Source organism: Mirounga angustirostris, unplaced genomic scaffold (genome assembly GCF_029215605.1).
Source record: "Mirounga angustirostris isolate CCGP_5_RB_7025 unplaced genomic scaffold, mMirAng1.0.hap1 SCAF_6, whole genome shotgun sequence".
NCBI classification, from domain to species: Eukaryota; Metazoa; Chordata; class Mammalia; order Carnivora; family Phocidae; genus Mirounga; species Mirounga angustirostris.
In genome coordinates this window covers 6,553,538-6,570,221 of record NW_026991714.1, presented here as the reverse complement: position 1 = coordinate 6,570,221, position 16,684 = coordinate 6,553,538, and the positions used below count along the sequence as shown (strand labels likewise).

Sequence of the window (16,684 nt, the reverse complement as noted above, 5' to 3'; positions counted from 1 at the left end):
GGAGAAGTAGTTGGACTCAAGACCTAGTTTAGCAATAAAAGCGACAAGGCCTACCAGCTGGGCTGGATATCGACCAGGAGAATGAGCCGGGAACCGAAAGGGAGGTTTCTCTAATATTTGCACAACTGTATACACAGTGTGCCTGGCACTGGATCAGGATAACTGCAGTAGAAAAAGACCTATGGAGGAAGGGCTGGATTCTGGGCAGGACAATTCCGAGGGGTCTTTGAGAAATACAAGAGGACAGGTCAAGTAGGCAGTGGGGAAAAGAGGTCTAAGAACAAAATATAAATTCTGGATTGCCTGTGTATAGCTGTTAATGTAAGGAGATTACCCAAGGAGAAAGTAAAGAGTGAAATAACTCCAGTCTTTATGGACTAGAATAGGAGGGTCCACTTCTCTACGAAACTGTAGGAAAATGCCATTTTGTAGACCAAAATGGTGGACTACCAGCAATTTCTATATGGTCCAATCCAATAGAAAGAATGGCCAGAGAAGGAAAGATCAGGAGAGTATATGATGTATTGTGTAAACCAAAAAATTTAAGAGACAATGATGGTCAGTGGCAACAATGTTCCTGAGAAATTTGGGAGGATGACTGAAAACATCCAACACACTTGGAGAGAGTGATCACTAGTTTCTTCAACAAGACTTACTCTGGCAGAAACACTGGAGCTGGAAGTCAGTTCAAGATGAGAGCGTGCTGAGAACTGTGGGGTATGGGCAGCAAGTGAGCCATTCTTCTCAATATCAAACAAGATAATATATCTAAAGAGATTAGAAGGGTGCCCGGCTCATTTAAAGGACTTGATAAATGGGTTAAGTGATTAAGTGTTGTTTTTTTAATGCGACTAGTAAGATTACTGGTCGCTCTAAGCCTCCCACGGCACTTTAAACAAAGCTTTGTACTTAGCTGGTACTCAATAAATATTTTGGATGTGATCACTTAACAGCAGGAACAAAGGGATGCTAAATCATTCTATTCTACATAATTTGCAATTAAAAGTAGCTATAAATTCTTGGTGAACCAGATGCCCTATTTTCCCTTGTAAAAATATAAGCTAATCTAAATAGGATTCTGTATTCTTCATTCCTTCATGCTACGAATTAACAAAATCTTCTATTAGAATATCACTAGATTACTACCATGATGAAACGACTCGCCTACACACACACACACACACACACACAGGAAATGTGGCCTAAAAGGGAAACTGGTTATATTTTGTGACACAATTCACGGTTGTGAGATTTAATGAGGATACCACTGAGCGCCTCCGGCATCTGAAAACAAAGCTGATCTTGGAATCAGGAGCTGCTCTTTGCTGTGGTCAATGAAAGAGAGCTTCTGGAATATTCCAGAAAATACACCGGCCACAGGTTGGTATTCCTTTGGTTTATATTCATAGAAATCAATGCTTCTCCTATCCACAGGTACAATTTTGCAGCTTGAAGGACCCCATATCTAGCCACCATGCAGAGTGAAAGGTAAAGAGAACCTCAGGAAACCAAAGCAGGTGTGGGCTCCTGAAGGGGTCTTTATATACTTCCCTCTAGGGCAACCCCAGGGTGATTTATACTTTCTGCATTACCTGGAATGGTCTTTGCCCAGCTACAGCTTTCTCTATCAGGCAGGCCTCCTCTTCCACACACCCTCTCTCTGCCAAACACACATACATTCATTCTATAAGGCCCAACCATTCTGGGTCCCCCCAAATAAGAGTTGCTCCTTCCTCTGAATTCCTAGCACTCTTTGTCCGTAATTCAATTTCAGCATCTAATACATTAGGTTGCAGTTATGTGTTTAGTGGTCTTTCCCCAGCTCTATCTTCGAACGGGATAATGTGCCCAACAAAGCTGAGATCTGGGACACACTTGTCTTACTTCATTCTGAACACCTGACACATAACTGATAACAAATGGTTGTTGGATGGATGCTATTTTTCTAACCAATTCAGTAACCTGATTTAATGCATCAAATTAGAAGGGAAACAAGCCAGGGGTGGTAGCTTTTTTTTTTTTCCTCCTATGGCTGCTGGAACAAATTACCACAAATTTAGCGGTTTAAAAATGCCACAAATTGGGGCACCTGGTGGCTCAGTCGTTAAGCATCTGCCTTCAGCTCAGGTCATGATCCCAGGGTCCTGGGATTAATCCCCGCATCAGGCTCCCTGCTCTGCAGGAAGCCTGCTTCTCCCTCTCCCCCTCCCCCTGCTTGTGTTCCCTTCTCTCGCTGTGTCTCTGTCAAATAAATAAATAAAATCTTAAAAAGAAAAAATAAATAAAATAAAAATGCCACAAATTTAACATCTTACAATTCTGGATACCAGAAGTCTAAAATGAGTCTGCAGAGTTGCATTCCTTCTGGCAAAATCGGGTTTCTCCACTTTTTCAGCTTCTGGAGGCTACCTGCATTCCTTGGCTGGTGGCCTCTTCCTCATAAGCCAACACTTTGAAACCTCTGACCCTCCTGCCCCTCTCTCATACGGACCCCTCTGATGATCGTGGGCCCACCTGACAACGCAGGAGAAGCTCCCATCTGGAGATCCCTAACTAATCTCATCTGCAAAACTCCTTTTGCTGTATGAGGTGGCACCTGGACAGGGGATGTCTGAGGGGCTGTTATTCAGCAGAGCATAGTAGCATACAGACAGCTGCAAAAAGCAGGTGCCAGCAACCTAAAAACAAAGGACAAAACAGAAAAAGGTGGAAAGTCAAGGAATACTCAACAACAAAAAATGGAGCAACCTCTGTCCTCTAAAGCGGGAATAAATTAGCACTGCGCCACCTCGAGGACCTCTGACGGGGGGTTGGGGGGGCACTTCTTTGTCTTGGGATCCAATATTACCAACAATTCAAAACAATGACTTTGAGTCATGGAAAAAAAAAAAGTTCATTTCATTCTGTAAAGTTTAAGAAAAAGCATGAGGGATCATGAAATTATTTCAATTAAATGATCATCAACATTTTGAAAGGTAAGACTCCGAGGGGGAAGCTTGAGTTTCCTAAAAATTTTACTTATATGGAAAATCTTATTCTCTGATGCCAAATGGGATTTATGTTATGTTTCAGACCTTACATTTGGGTCCCTCCAAAATTCCTATGTTGAAATCTTACCTGTTCTTGGGATGGTATCAGCATGTGAGGCTTTGGGGAGATGATTAGGACATAAGGGTGGTATCCTCAAGAACAGAATGAGTACCCTTATTTTTTTTAAAAAGACCCCAGAGAGCGCCCCCGCCCTCCCTGCCAGGAAAGGAAACAATGAGAAAATGGCTCTTTGCAAGCTGGGCAAGGGCTTTCATCAAACCTGGCCATGTAGCACCCTGATCGTAGACTCCCAGCACCCACAACTGTGGGAAGGAGATTTCTGATGGCATTACAGCAGCCCAAATGGACTTAGACAATGGTTACCAGGGACCTGTAATTCTGTCCAGCATAACTGAACTTACATATCCAAATAAATGTTAACTCTCCAAGCGGTCGCCCTGGGAACACAATAAATTTTAATAAATAATTCCTGCCTGAAACTTTGAGGAAATCTCCCTTTAAGAAGTTACTTTAGGGGCGCCTGGGTGGCTCAGTTGGTTAAGCGACTGCCTGCGGCTCAGGTCATGATCCTGGAGTCCCTGGATCGAGTCCCACATCGGGCTCCCTGCTCGGTGGGGAGTCTGCTTCTCCCTCTGACCCTCCCCCCTCTCATGTACTCGCTCTCTCTCATTCTCTCTCTCTCAAATAAATAAATAAAATCTTAAAAAAAGAAGTTACTTTAGAACCAATATATAAACCGGGTGGGTGGGTGGCTCAGTCGGTTAAGCATCTGCCTCTGGCTCAGGTCATGATCCCAGGGTCCTGGGATCGAGCCCCACGTAGGGCTCCCTGCTCAGTGGGGAGTCTGCTTCTCCCTCTCCCTCTGCCACTTCCCCTCCTTGTGCTCTCTCTCTCTCAAATAAATAAATAAAATCTTAAAAAGAAAAGAGTCAATATATAAACCACATCATTATCAACCTCATCATTTTGCTACCACACCTCACTTTTTAACTGGAATTAGCAATAAGGTGAGTTATCAAGATAGGCGACCATGAGACTTGCCTCCACATGACTTCTGGACATTAAAAAAATCAAATATCATATATCCCAATAACAGTCAAAAGAATGAGCCACAAGATCTGGATACAGCTCTAAAATAGGAAAGCCAAAATAAATAAGTAAATAAAAGTGGGGGTTATCACTAAATTAAGAGTTTAACCTTTCCAGACCACCTCTTTGAACAGGACCACACTCTTTGCATGTGTAAGTTATGGTATGGCTAGCTGCTTAATAGGACTCTGGCTCTGATCAATTAGTCACAACTTGTCTCTATTACTCACCGCCTGTCACACTGAAAGAACACTTAAATGCATGCAAGTGAAACTGTATGCGTACTCCATATTAATGCCTATATATTACATGCATTACAAACTCCTATTTATATTAATGCTGACATTGCAAGTCTTTTGTATCTAGATACCAAACCCTGGAGACATATATTTTTCCTCTCTTTCCTTCTTTCATGGACGGTGGGGACTTGATTTCACAGGTTTCAAGTTCCCACCCTACAGACCTGGGAATCCAGATGATCTACAGTCCAACTGTGAAGGATTTATTTCACAATCAAATACACATGGCTTCACAAACACACACTCACTCCATATGGGCTGTCCAGAATGCCTACACAAACGTACTTTCCTCCCAGCCAGCCATATATTTTTCAAGTTGCTGACAACAGAGCCCCATTAGCAACTTCATAGGTAAAGCTGGGCTCTATCACTGGCTGTGATATATGGCACTCTTGGTGGTCACTCGGCCCCATTCATACTCATGACATCATTGTTTCCATAGAAACAACATCACTACATTTTCAAAGAGGGAAAACTACATGGGATTCTGAGATTCTGAAAGACGACAAAACCCAAACAATGCAATTGGAACATGTGAGCTATTAGCTAGCATGTTTTTTAAAGGGTGTCTTAATTTCTCTGAAGGAAACACACACACACACACAATCACAAAGTACAGATTTTAAAAGTTACAAATAAATGGAGAAGAAATGCAACTAGAATATACAACTGCTAAATTTCTTTTGGAAATATAATCCACTTTACTTTGTTCAAGTTAGACTTAAGAAATTTAACTTTTCTTAAAGTAAGCCCTGCAGCCCTATAATGCAGGCATGTTAATGCTTGAATGCTTTTAAAAACATTTTAAAGTTTTTTCGTGCTTTTTGACTTAATGTGGTATCCTGAGTAAATATAATTGAAAGTAAATTTTAATGATTTTTTTGGCAGTTAACTAAGAAAAATAATTCACCTGCAGTCAAATTCCACAAAATATATATCAAATATATATATATATAAGAACCAAGCCACAATCATGTGAACACTGAACAATGGAACTGTATGAAATTGGACACAAAGAAAGGCAAAGTCAAACCACCACATAAAATTTGAACAGAACCTTTTCAAAAGTAATCACAAAAATGAAAAATTCATGGAGAAGAAAATCAGGCATGAGTACCATCCTCTGATTCTTTATATAAACATAAGAGACTTCCTCGGTATTGCTAGAAACGGCCCACTGTGCTCAGGGAGAGAAACCAGCATTCTTTCAAGGGTCTATAATTAATAGTCTGATTTACATCTCCAGAAACATCTTAGGAATGCCTTTCTGGATGTGGGACAGTCTTTTCAAAGACTGAAAATGTTGCCCAAATCAGTCACCCAAAAGCAATCTAACTCAGAAGAGATGAAAAGTGCACAGGGCATATTCTCGGAGAGAGACCACTTGTGTGCAAATACGGGCGCTCTCTACCCCAGAGAATAAATGACAAGCATAACCAAACAACCCTACCAGAGGTCACAGGTTGTCTCTCATCTCCCTGAGCAGTGAAGGATGGTGATGGCTGAGCAGCGGCAAGTACGTAAACCAGTTTCCAAGCTGAGGGGAAGGGTCTAAATAGACTCAACCGAGCATCATCCTTTGCACGCTGCCGTGAACCCCCCCACAACCCCTGCCAACCCGCGGCCATTCCTTCATTACTGACCTACGTCAAACCCGCTAGGTTTATTAAGCATGTAAACCGCATCTTTAATGGTGATAAACCCTACACAGATGCATTTACTTATCCTAGCCGTGGGCCCGTTTGGGGCCTCCCTCTCCCTCCCTGAAACTCACATGCAGGAAGTGGCATAAAAAAATACCAACGGCACAGAGCCATCAGCACCACCTGTCAGAACGTCACCCAACCCTGCGGTGGGTCAGACAGGCATAATTGCCAAGAGTTTCATCGCAGACCTTAAGGGCTTGGCCTAGGTGGACACACAAACATCCAGAGCCAAGAGCTGAGCCCCAGCTCTTGGGGGATGTAAGACACAAGGAACTGCAGAAGACCACTCGGGGTCAAGCTGGGAAATAAACCCAGGTAGGAGAGAAGTGAGGGACACAGGGGTAGATTCAGTGGGAGAAAAAGCTCATGGGTAAGATGGGAGTGGGAGGGGCACCGATGCTCCTACCCAGGTAGGCTGTTCTTGTATCAGGTGCCCCCACCCACCTCACCCCCATCACCATCTCCCCCTGAGAGTCCGGTAGCAGATATGGGGGTAAGGAGTGACTGTTCCACAAGCAAGACAGACAAAACCTTGCTAAGACCTGGCTCTGCTTTCACAGGCTCACAGATGAGAAAAGCTAGGTGTCTGGTAATTCTAATTCTGGGTTACAAATGTTGTGGGATCAAGTGGAACGGTGACAAGGGGTTTACCAGGGAGACAAGGTACGAGGGGAAGAGGAGGGCTCGGGAAGACTGGGCGGCTACCAATTCTCAGTGTTCAGGAAACGCAAATGGCCCCGTGCATTTGGAGGAAGCGAGCCCAGGGGCATGGTTAGAAATGAGGCTCACCACTGAGCCACGGGACAGCTCATGGTCCATTTTGTAAATAACCCAAACAAAGCCGGGCGCCAGTAGAGCATGCGATTCTTAACCTTGGGGCCGTGAGTTCAAGCCCCACGCTGGGGTGTGGAGCTTACTAAAAAAATAAATAACCCAAACAAAGCAATAAATCTGGTACATTTGATTAATGGAGGTGCTTCAAAGGAGAAATGTCCTCTCTGAAATTTGGATTAAAAGAAGAAACATCTGCGGCCAGTAGAGAAAATCGGAAGAGATGAATGAGGCCCAGCAGCCGTGGGGCTACCATCACCATGATCCGCGGCACTAAGATGGCCATCTAAGGCCTCAGATCCTTCACAAGCCGATGGCCACCTCCCCTCTGCTGTGCCCCCACCCCACTTTCACTGCAGGCGACGCTGCCTTTGAGTTTACGTGTGTGCCAGATTTGAACCTGGTGCTCGCTCTGGTGGCACTTACTCGAACGATCCCATACCCATGTGAACAGAGACCCACTGGCCTCCCCTGGCCTCCCAGTGGGTCATCGCCCTGGCTTTTGGCAAGTTCCACCCAGACGTCCCTTTTTAAATGCTCCTCCAACCAGAAGGGTCTGTGGCATCTGTCATAGGTTCAAGGCCTGAATGTGGGAAGCTACGCAACAAGCTAAGTGTTTATCATCTTTGATGCCCCACCCTACCCCCTTCTGTGCCTCCACCTCCCGCCCAGGGTGGCCCGTTCCCCTCTAACACCCAAGCTTTCTGACCAACCCCTGAGAAAGGCCTGAATGAAAGTCAATTTCGCCTAGAATAATCTGAAGCAAGAGGAGAACACCCTAGAAGTAGAAGGTGCTGGGGAAGTAAGTATCTGGCCCCAGCTGTTGTGGTCAAATAGCCGAAATCCCCAACTCAGACCCAATGCATGCAGGACCCTAAGACTCCATGAGAAATGACTTTTGCATCATCAGTCACTCTGTTCTTTAAGATTTTATTTATTTATTTGACAGAAAGAGATAGCAAGACAGAGAGAACACGCAGGGGAAGCGGCAGGCTCCCCACTGAGCAAGGAGCCTGATACGGGACTCGAGCCCAGGACCTTGGGATCATGACCTAAGCCGAAGGCAGACACTTAACAACTGAGCCACCCAGGCACCCCGATCACTCTATTTTTAAGAGACAAGAGACACTGTTACTCCATATGACAAGCCACACGTGTGTGTGTGTGTGTGTGTGTGTAAGAGGAGGAAAGAAAGCCGAGAGGCGAAGGAGAAAGTGTGGCGCAGTAAGATGAGCAAAACTTGCACAAAGACGGTTACTTACACAGTCAGGTCAGAAAGGAAACAGGACATTCAACAGTGTTCACGTTAGTGTAGCTGTTTGGCCAACAACCAAAAATCCCAAGGACTCACAGGAGTTAGAATATAATAAGGACTGGGGCGCCTCGGTGGCGCAGTCAGTAAATTGCCCAACTCTTGATTTTGGCTCAGGTCAAGATCTCAAGGTTGTGAGATCGAGCCCCATTTCGGGCTCCACGCTGGGTGTGGAGCCTGCTTGAGGTTCTCTCTCTCCCTCTGCCCCCTTCCCATCTCCCTCCCTCTCTCTAAATAAACAAATACACACATACATACACACATACCTTTTGGAAGGGGAGCAAAATCCATTGGAAGATTAAGTTCAGCCCAGAAGCCAAAGTCAGGAGAAAAGCTGCAGGGCTATTTGCCGACACATCAGAAGACAGAGGAACCACACCCGCACCCTGATGCTCTGCCAGGATGCCAGACGCAGTCTCAGGGCGGGACTACATGTACGGTGGATGCCGCTTCCCCAGTCTCCTCTCTCTTCCAACTTACTTGGTTCTTACTTACTTTGTTCCTACAGTGAGAGTAAAGGCTAGCTTGCTCACACAGAAAACAATCAACCCGCACAGGTTGTATTTCAATGTTTCTCTTGCACGTGATACAATAGTCATGCCTCGAGTTTACGATGCTGCAAGAGTTCATCCTACAGCCATGATTACAGCTCTCACCTTGGCTAAACGGCTATCCTGATCAGCCCCTTCCACACAACAATGGAAGGTCATGGAAAGAGGAAATTGGAAAATGTGGATAGCTCAGAGCAACTCATTATCTATCCTGTAAAAAAAAAAAAAAAATCTTCATCAGTGAATGACTCACACCTAAAATCCCTCTCCTAGGCCAGCCACCAGGGTTTCTCACACGAAACAGGAAAAGGAGCTGAGGGGGAAGAGAGAACAGTTTGGGGGAAGGGACTGGGGTGCTGACTTCAGTCTGGGCCAAGGCCAGCTGGAACAGGCAAGCACAGAAAAGATGCAGATCGCAACTTCCCAAGGATGAGCCACCGTAATTAAAAGCTCCCGGAGAGGCGGAGGGGAAAAGTGACCAATCTATAATGCAAACTCTGGAAGCCACCTCAAAAACTAAAATGCTCTTCAAAGGTCATCTTGAGCCCTTCCCAGTTACTTAAGAACAGCCTGACAGATGCTAATTAACCCTGCTGATTCCACAGCCCCAAGGGAGATGTAAATGTGTTTAACTAAAGAGCACATTCAAGCTGTACTATTCCTGGAGCTCAAACAGCTTTTTAAAGGGCCTTCTGAAGAAAAGCATCCTGACAGCATCAGGGACTGTCCTAACTTAAATGGACCACAAAAGAACCTCTTTGGAGAGGAAGCAGCAATAGTGGAAAGAATATGGGCTTGGAGAAAGATCTGGATCCAAATCCCAGATCGAGCATCGACCAGCTATGTGAGTGAGCTGGAGATCTACCTCAGTTTCTCTACCTAGACAAGGAGATTACCACCACCCGCACCACAGATCATGCTGGCAAAATGCTCTATCCTATTCCCAGTCGACAGTGGGCTCTCGTTATAATCTGTAGTGCGCTGTGCACTGTGGTATGCTAGAAAGTACTGTAGTGGTTTGTAATTTAGAACCTTCTATCTTTTGTAACCACCCACCAATCCTAGCCTCTCAGGACATGCCAACCACTGCAGAAAACACATTTATATAGGTTCTCTAGGCCTTGCATTCCACACTATAAAATGACCAACATGGTTGCCTCATCCTAGCCAGCAAGGTGGGGATGGAGCCTCCCAGGTGGAAGCTTCTCGTGCTCCAAGTCACCTACCAGGCTCCCTGCTTGGCCCTTGCTCGTGTCCGCTCACTTCCCCAGCACCTACTTCAAAGCCATCAGCCTCTGTCGGGGTTCTGAGCACCTTCAACTGTATTCTCATCTGTGAATCTCAGTAACAAGCTGCATACTTCCTCTTTCAAGGTCCAAAAAACAGCAAGGAGGCCCAGGGTAGTGTCTCTACACTATGAAATGTTAATGAGAGGACTCCATCAGCTTAAACAGTCAGATGATTTTCAAAATTATAAACCCTTATTATAGAATCGGCGTGGTGTGTGGTGGGGAGGGGCGTGGTACCTTTCATGTTTCATTTTAGAAGAAAATGGTTCTTAATATACACTTTATAGATGGGAGAGCCAAGTTGCCCCAAATCACACAGCTCCAATCTTACCTTCCCCTTTCCCTCCTCAACCTCGAAGGAGCCTCGGTAGGATTGGACCTGGTCTCCCTAAGATAGGAATGGTCTCCTTGGTACAGGAAATGCCTGCTTATTTTCCAGATTCATGCATTTAGAAAAGATAAAACTTTAACTACTTATCTGTGTCAGCAAAAACATTTATTAAAAACTTGGCTTGGAAAATAAAAATCAACATATTTCTTAAGGAAGTAAGATCAGTTTGTTCATGGTAGAAAAACGGAACTTTCTCAAAGATGTCATCCACAAAGATGGCGATATTTGCTCAGATCTCAGCATCAAAAAAGAGAAGGATAACACTGTTTTAGCTAGGGAATCCAGGATTAAGGGACATGCCTAAACTGTCGCTTATTTTTAAATTGTTCTGAAAAAGCGCTAGTACCCAAAATCTATAAAGAATTTATCAAACTCAATACCCAAACAAATAATCCAGTCAAGAAATGGGCAGAAGACATGAACAGACATTTCTCCAAAGAAGACATACAAATGGCCAACAGACACATGAAAAACTGCTCAACATCACTCAACATCGGGGAAATACAAATCAAAACCACAATGAGATACCACCTCACACCAGTCAGAATGGCTAAAATTAACAAGCCAGGAAAAAACAGATGTTGGTGAGAATGTGGAGAAAGGGGAACCCTCCTACACTGGTGGTGGGAATGCAAGCTGGTGCAGCCACTCTGGAAAACAGTATGGAGGTTCCTCAAGACGTTAAAAATAGAGCTACCCTACAGCCCAGCAATTGCGCTACTAGGTATCTACCCCAAAGATACAAATGTAGCGATCCGAAGGGGCACCTGCACCCCAATGTTTATAGCAGCAATGTCCACAACAGCCAAACTATGGAAAGAGCCAAGATGTCCATCGACAGAGGAATGGGGCTGCCCAACACAGCTGCTTTGCTCCTAAATGTTGGCAGAAACTCTGTCCTAAGGCCCACACTCCACCAGTGGATATTCTATCTCAAACTACCTCTAACCTTTTTCTGGGGGGGTTCTGGGAGGAGACTAACTTTTAGCCTAAGTCCTGTGTTTAAGGGTCAACAGAACTAGGCAAGCTGCCTGCATCAGTTAATACCTTGGAGGACTACGTCCGTGGAAAGAGAAAATTCCTAGAATTGTCCACCTGGGCAAATAGGCAACAGGCTCAGGCCTGGAAGCGGGGCAGAACCTGAGCGAAAATGGGAGAACACTTCCTTGGCTATCTGGCCTAAGACTGACCCTCTGCTTTGAGAGTCAGCAGGAAGGGACAGACAGAGCCTGGGATCAGAACCCTGGACTGCCAGTCAGCAGAGGGTGTGACCATGGGGAAGTCACTTCACCCTGCAAGTCTTCATTTCTTCATCTGCAAAGGGCCCTGTTGATCAGGTGTCAGCATGACCATCGCTTCTTCAAGGAAGAGGTCTCCAAAGTGTCAAATCCCTCAATTCTGCACACTAATCATAGCATGGACCTGCTCCTTTAGTGGAGCTTGGCTGAATGTTCACACATGTGTGATTATCCGATTAGCCCTTGATTCTCTTATCTGTAAACTTCATTAGGGCAGGGACTGTGCATTTTTTTTCTCACGGTTCTGCCCTAAACTCCCAACACAATATGCAACACGTAGTAAGTTTCAAATTAACATGTGCTGATGACTGAATAAATGATTAATTGAGCTCCTGAATGTGAAAATGATCTATAAAATAAGCAGCACAATGGAAGCGTTTGTGATTGTTACTTGGTGTGGATGATGACAAGAGAATTAATCCTCTTAGCTGCTGGAAACCATTCTGCTTTCATTTAAGGAACAAAATTGCCGCATTTGAAGGACACCATAAGGAGAGGGGCTCTTACAAGCTATCCCATGGTGCCCCATTTCAGGATTCTCTTCATGACCATGCCAAAATACCCAGCTCATCTGCGTTCAGAAGCAGTACTGCTTTATTCTGATCCATTGCTGGTCACTGTGGGAGACTTGGTTGAGTCATCTGGGCATTTTAAAAAGCAAGAGGTCTACTGGCTAAATCTGCTGGGCATCTGGTATTGGACCAGAGACAATGGATTCTGGACATGGGCTAGGCTGAGAAAAGCACCCCAGGGCCCACCAACCCCCACGTTTGGTTGAATCCAACTCTATACCCAAACTGCCATGGGCATCAGGAGCCAAAGGAAACTGCAGTGGCCAGAGCCCGGGAGAGCTTGCTGCCCCATGCTGATACATTCATGGAAACAAAGGCCTTCCAAGTTGCACTGAACTGGTCTGGAGATGGAAGGCCTTTATGCAGGTTTCCAAGGAGATGACTCAGATGCTGTTACCATAGAAACTGTTGCTACCATCTATTGTCCATCACCCCTTGACCGAAAGGCAAGGGGGGTGTGGTTTGATGGAGAAGGAAACAAGAAGAGTTGGATTTAAGTCAAGATGAAGACACATATTGAGATGGGTCCCCGTAAAGACTTCTATGGTATAAGTAACAAAACCTCCAATGTCCCAAGGAAATGAATTTGGGACATGAGTGTTTATGGTGTGATGGTATTTGTGCTGGGGTCAGAGTGAGTACTGTGGCACATGAAAATGACTTCCACCCATCTGTTGGGTCCTGTCATCAAGGCTCTCCACAGAAAACACTTGGGTATAACGGTCATCAGCACAGTCCAGGCCCCGACCCGTGAAGATGTAGGACCGTGAGGAAACGGATGTAAGCGGTCTATCCTTTCCCCTCTTTCCTGCTGAAATGTTTTTTTCAGGTAAAAGGGGGACATATTATAAGTCCCTCAGAGTTTCGCTACTATGTCATAATCTTACCACCAATAAAGTGTTAATTTCTTTTTAATCTAATGAGAGCAGCTCATGGGTAAATTAGACAAGTTCCATTAACAATAAACACATAGAAATGCATAAGAGTCATGTAAGACATATTGGATTTGGCATCGAGTCTGAAAGATCAGAATTTGAAGGTCTCATCCCTTATTATACGCATGACCTTGGGCACTTTACCTGCTGTGTCTCAATTACCTATTTTATCCCACGGGGATAGTAACTGCCAGTCTACTTCATACAGTATAAAGCCTCATCAAGGAATTGTCCTCTTGTGTGTCAAGTACCATGGTGTTGGTCACACCCACACTAGCAAAAGGATTTTAACTTCAATTACTCCAGACAGGACTGTTATAACTCTTTTTGTGTTATCCAACTTTTTGTTTAGAAAATAACTGGTACCTAGCCAATTACTCTGACATTAACATTACAGGTGACAAAATGGAATAAGTCCCCACACCGCTTTCTGATGATTTTCTTATCTAGCCTTCTGATTATTTTCTAGTCAGACCATATGTAGGCATCAAGTCTGACAATTAGGCCTCTCTTTTCCCCGGAAGTAGTCTTGGGAAGTCAAATTTCAACTGGGAATAAGCTGTTGAAGTTAGAGGAGGAACTCTCTGGAAGAGCAGGGATGACCACTAGATCCTGTTTTGGGTGAAAATAAGGAATCAGTCTGGCAGGTACATTGTCGAACACCATACATTGAATTTAGGGTAGTGAATGGGAGTTGGGAAAGATCCACAGTCCAGAAATAGAATGAGAGTAGTAACAATTCAGTGCTGTTACCCCCATCTAGAAAGTCTTCATGTCTTCCATACCCTTTAGAAAGCCAATGCCTAGTGTGAAATCCATCCAACAAGCACTCGCCAAGCTGCCAGGTGGACCTGCAGTCCTCCGAGTCTGCTCCAGGAAGTGAGCGCCACAAGTCAAAGGAGGCATTCAGGTGCACCGGATAAGGCAGAGAAAAAAATATGCAATTCAGTTCCTCCAATTCTGTACAAGTTCCTTATGTTTTTCTTTCAAATAACACTGCTGTGCATTGTTGGGATACTCTTGGATCAGGAACACATGTTTTGATATATCATCGGACAGGAGGGATTAAGAAAGAAAGAGGCAAGAGGAGCAAATGCCCTTCCAATCATGGATGGGTGGCATTGGCTAACCCTACATGCCGGGAGGGAAGGCACCACAAGAGAGAACATGCTAGGTGTTCTAGATCTTGGGTGTAGGTCCCTCTTGATAGCGATCAGGAACACAGCACCAAGTCAAGACCACATAACCAAAAAGGGGTCACTGGGCGCCTGAGTGGCTCAGTTGTTTAAGCGACTGCCTTCGGCTCAGGTCATGATCCCGGAGTCCCGGGATCGAGTCCCGCATCGGGCTCCCTGCTCAGCAGGGAGCCTGCTTCTCCCTCTGACCCTCCCCCCTCTCATGTGCTCTCTGTCTCTCTCATTCTCTCTGTCTCAAATAAATAAATAAAATCTTAAAAAAAAAAAAAATTCAAAAAGGGGTCACTGAAGGACAGAGGCCAAAGGGACTAACGCCTTTGGTTCCAGCAGGTGAGACTCACCCTTTTCTTTAGCTTTAAATAGGACTCCCACAAAATGGCTTTCTGGAGCTTTAAAAATCCCTGATGCCCACAGTTCGCCCAACCTAATAATGGATGGCATTTCTCCTCAACAACAGCTTCACCAAGGCAGATCTCTCCAACAAGAACAAACTGGTCAAGCTCTCCCCAGATCTCCCTTGGACACACTACACAGCATGGAGAGAGCTGGAATGTACCTGACATATCATACACTGTTATCCTGGCTTCTGCTTTTAGAGTTAAAAGACTGAGGCCAAGAGAGCCAGTGAGTGACTTATCCTGAGGTCAAGAGCCACATAGGAGCAGATCCCGGGCCAGAATTAAATTCTCTTGCCATTCATTGCAGGACTGCTTCCAACACATTATACCGTTATCAACACACGGCCATCTTAATCCTAAGCATACTAACTTTATCTCAGCTAGACTAAAATCTCTGACAGTAAGAACTGTATCTTTTCCTAGTGATTTTTGGCCCTCATGCTGGAACACCCAGAACCGAGCTAAGGTATCTAGGAGGAATGCTGAAGCATCTCCTGATCAACTCCCACTTCACTCTTTTGTTAATGATCTGGGTGTGCTCTGCGAGCAGCACCAAATGCCCATCTCCACCATGACGTTCATCATTCCGGACTGACCTTATGCACTGATTTATCTTTCTCTTGACTGGACTGTACCATCTTTAAAGACAAGGCTGGACCATGTCTTACTTCCTGTGTGGATCTCAATGCCCAACACCTATCAGGAACTCAAAAAATTTAAAAAAAAAAATGGATTCTAAAGCAAGGCTCAACCCACCCATACACATCACAGAAGTCTTGACTATTTCTGGGGCACAGGAATTATCACTCTACCCTCCCCTAAAATAATCTCTTTTCTTGGCTCCCAACTCTTGACCCTTTGGGAAGAATTCTAGCCACAGGGGCATCTGGCCTGACATCTTTAAGACATCACAGTGACCAAGAACATCTTTACCCCCGAAATGTTTTAATGTTGTATAAATAAATGCTTTAATGAGCTAGTTTGTGAAGCTAGATGTGATCTTTTAAACCTTGATAGTTAAAGAACCCATCATCACCTAGCAGCCCATTAAAATAGCCCATCTGGGACCTACAGAAGAAAGATCGCCGATTCTACTGCCAAACTCCACTGCCAGAAAGAACAGAAGTGTCACTTGACTTACTCTAATGACACTCTGACACACTCGAAAAGCAAGTCAGTATCTGGACCCAGACAGATGCTCTCAGTCTGACCCATTTCTCTTGATTTGTTGGCAAGGTGTGAAAATGCCTCACTCACAAAGCAAGGTCTAAAAAGCAATGGCTGATGGACATCTGGGTTGTTTCCAGTTTGGGCCACTACAGTTAAAGCTGCCATGAACATGCGTGAACATGCACTTGCATTTCTCCTGGGGAAATATCTAAAGGTAGAAAGGCTGGTCCACATGGTAGGTGTATGCTTAACATTTTAAGGAACTGCCCAACCATTTTCCAAAGCAGCTGTACCTTTTTCCATTCCCGCCAGCAGCGGGTGATGGTTCCAGAACTTCCACATCCTCATCAACACTTGACAGCATCACTCTTTCAGATTTTAGCTGCCCTTACAGTGAAGTGGTAGCATCTCATTTTGTTTTAACCTGCATTTTCTGAAGTACTAACGATGCTGAGCATCTTCTCATGGTCTTGTCATCTGTAGACCTTCTTTGGCTTAGTGTTTGTTCATATTTTTTGCCTGCCTTTTAAAATGGGTCGTTTGTTTGGTTACTAGCAAATTTTAAGTCCTTTACGTGTTTTGGATAGAAGGTCCTT

The 16,684-nt window shown here is 44.7% G+C and overlaps 1 protein-coding gene across 7 annotated transcripts in view; it reads right to left on the bottom strand.

The window, feature by feature from the left end:
* The window catches only part of LOC123845890 (carboxyl-terminal PDZ ligand of neuronal nitric oxide synthase protein), a 277,659-nt gene that overhangs the window by 106,394 nt on the left and 154,581 nt on the right, over positions 1–16,684 (bottom strand). For 2 of the 7 annotated variants that reach the window (XM_045876792.2, XM_054507899.2), the window contains exon 1: positions 8,555–9,055. The exons of the other annotated variants lie outside the window; for them this stretch is intronic. The gene's annotated coding sequence lies outside the window, so the exon portion shown is untranslated. Of the gene's footprint in view, positions 1–8,554; positions 9,056–16,684 lie in introns of those variants that run through there. 7 annotated transcript variants of the gene reach the window in all.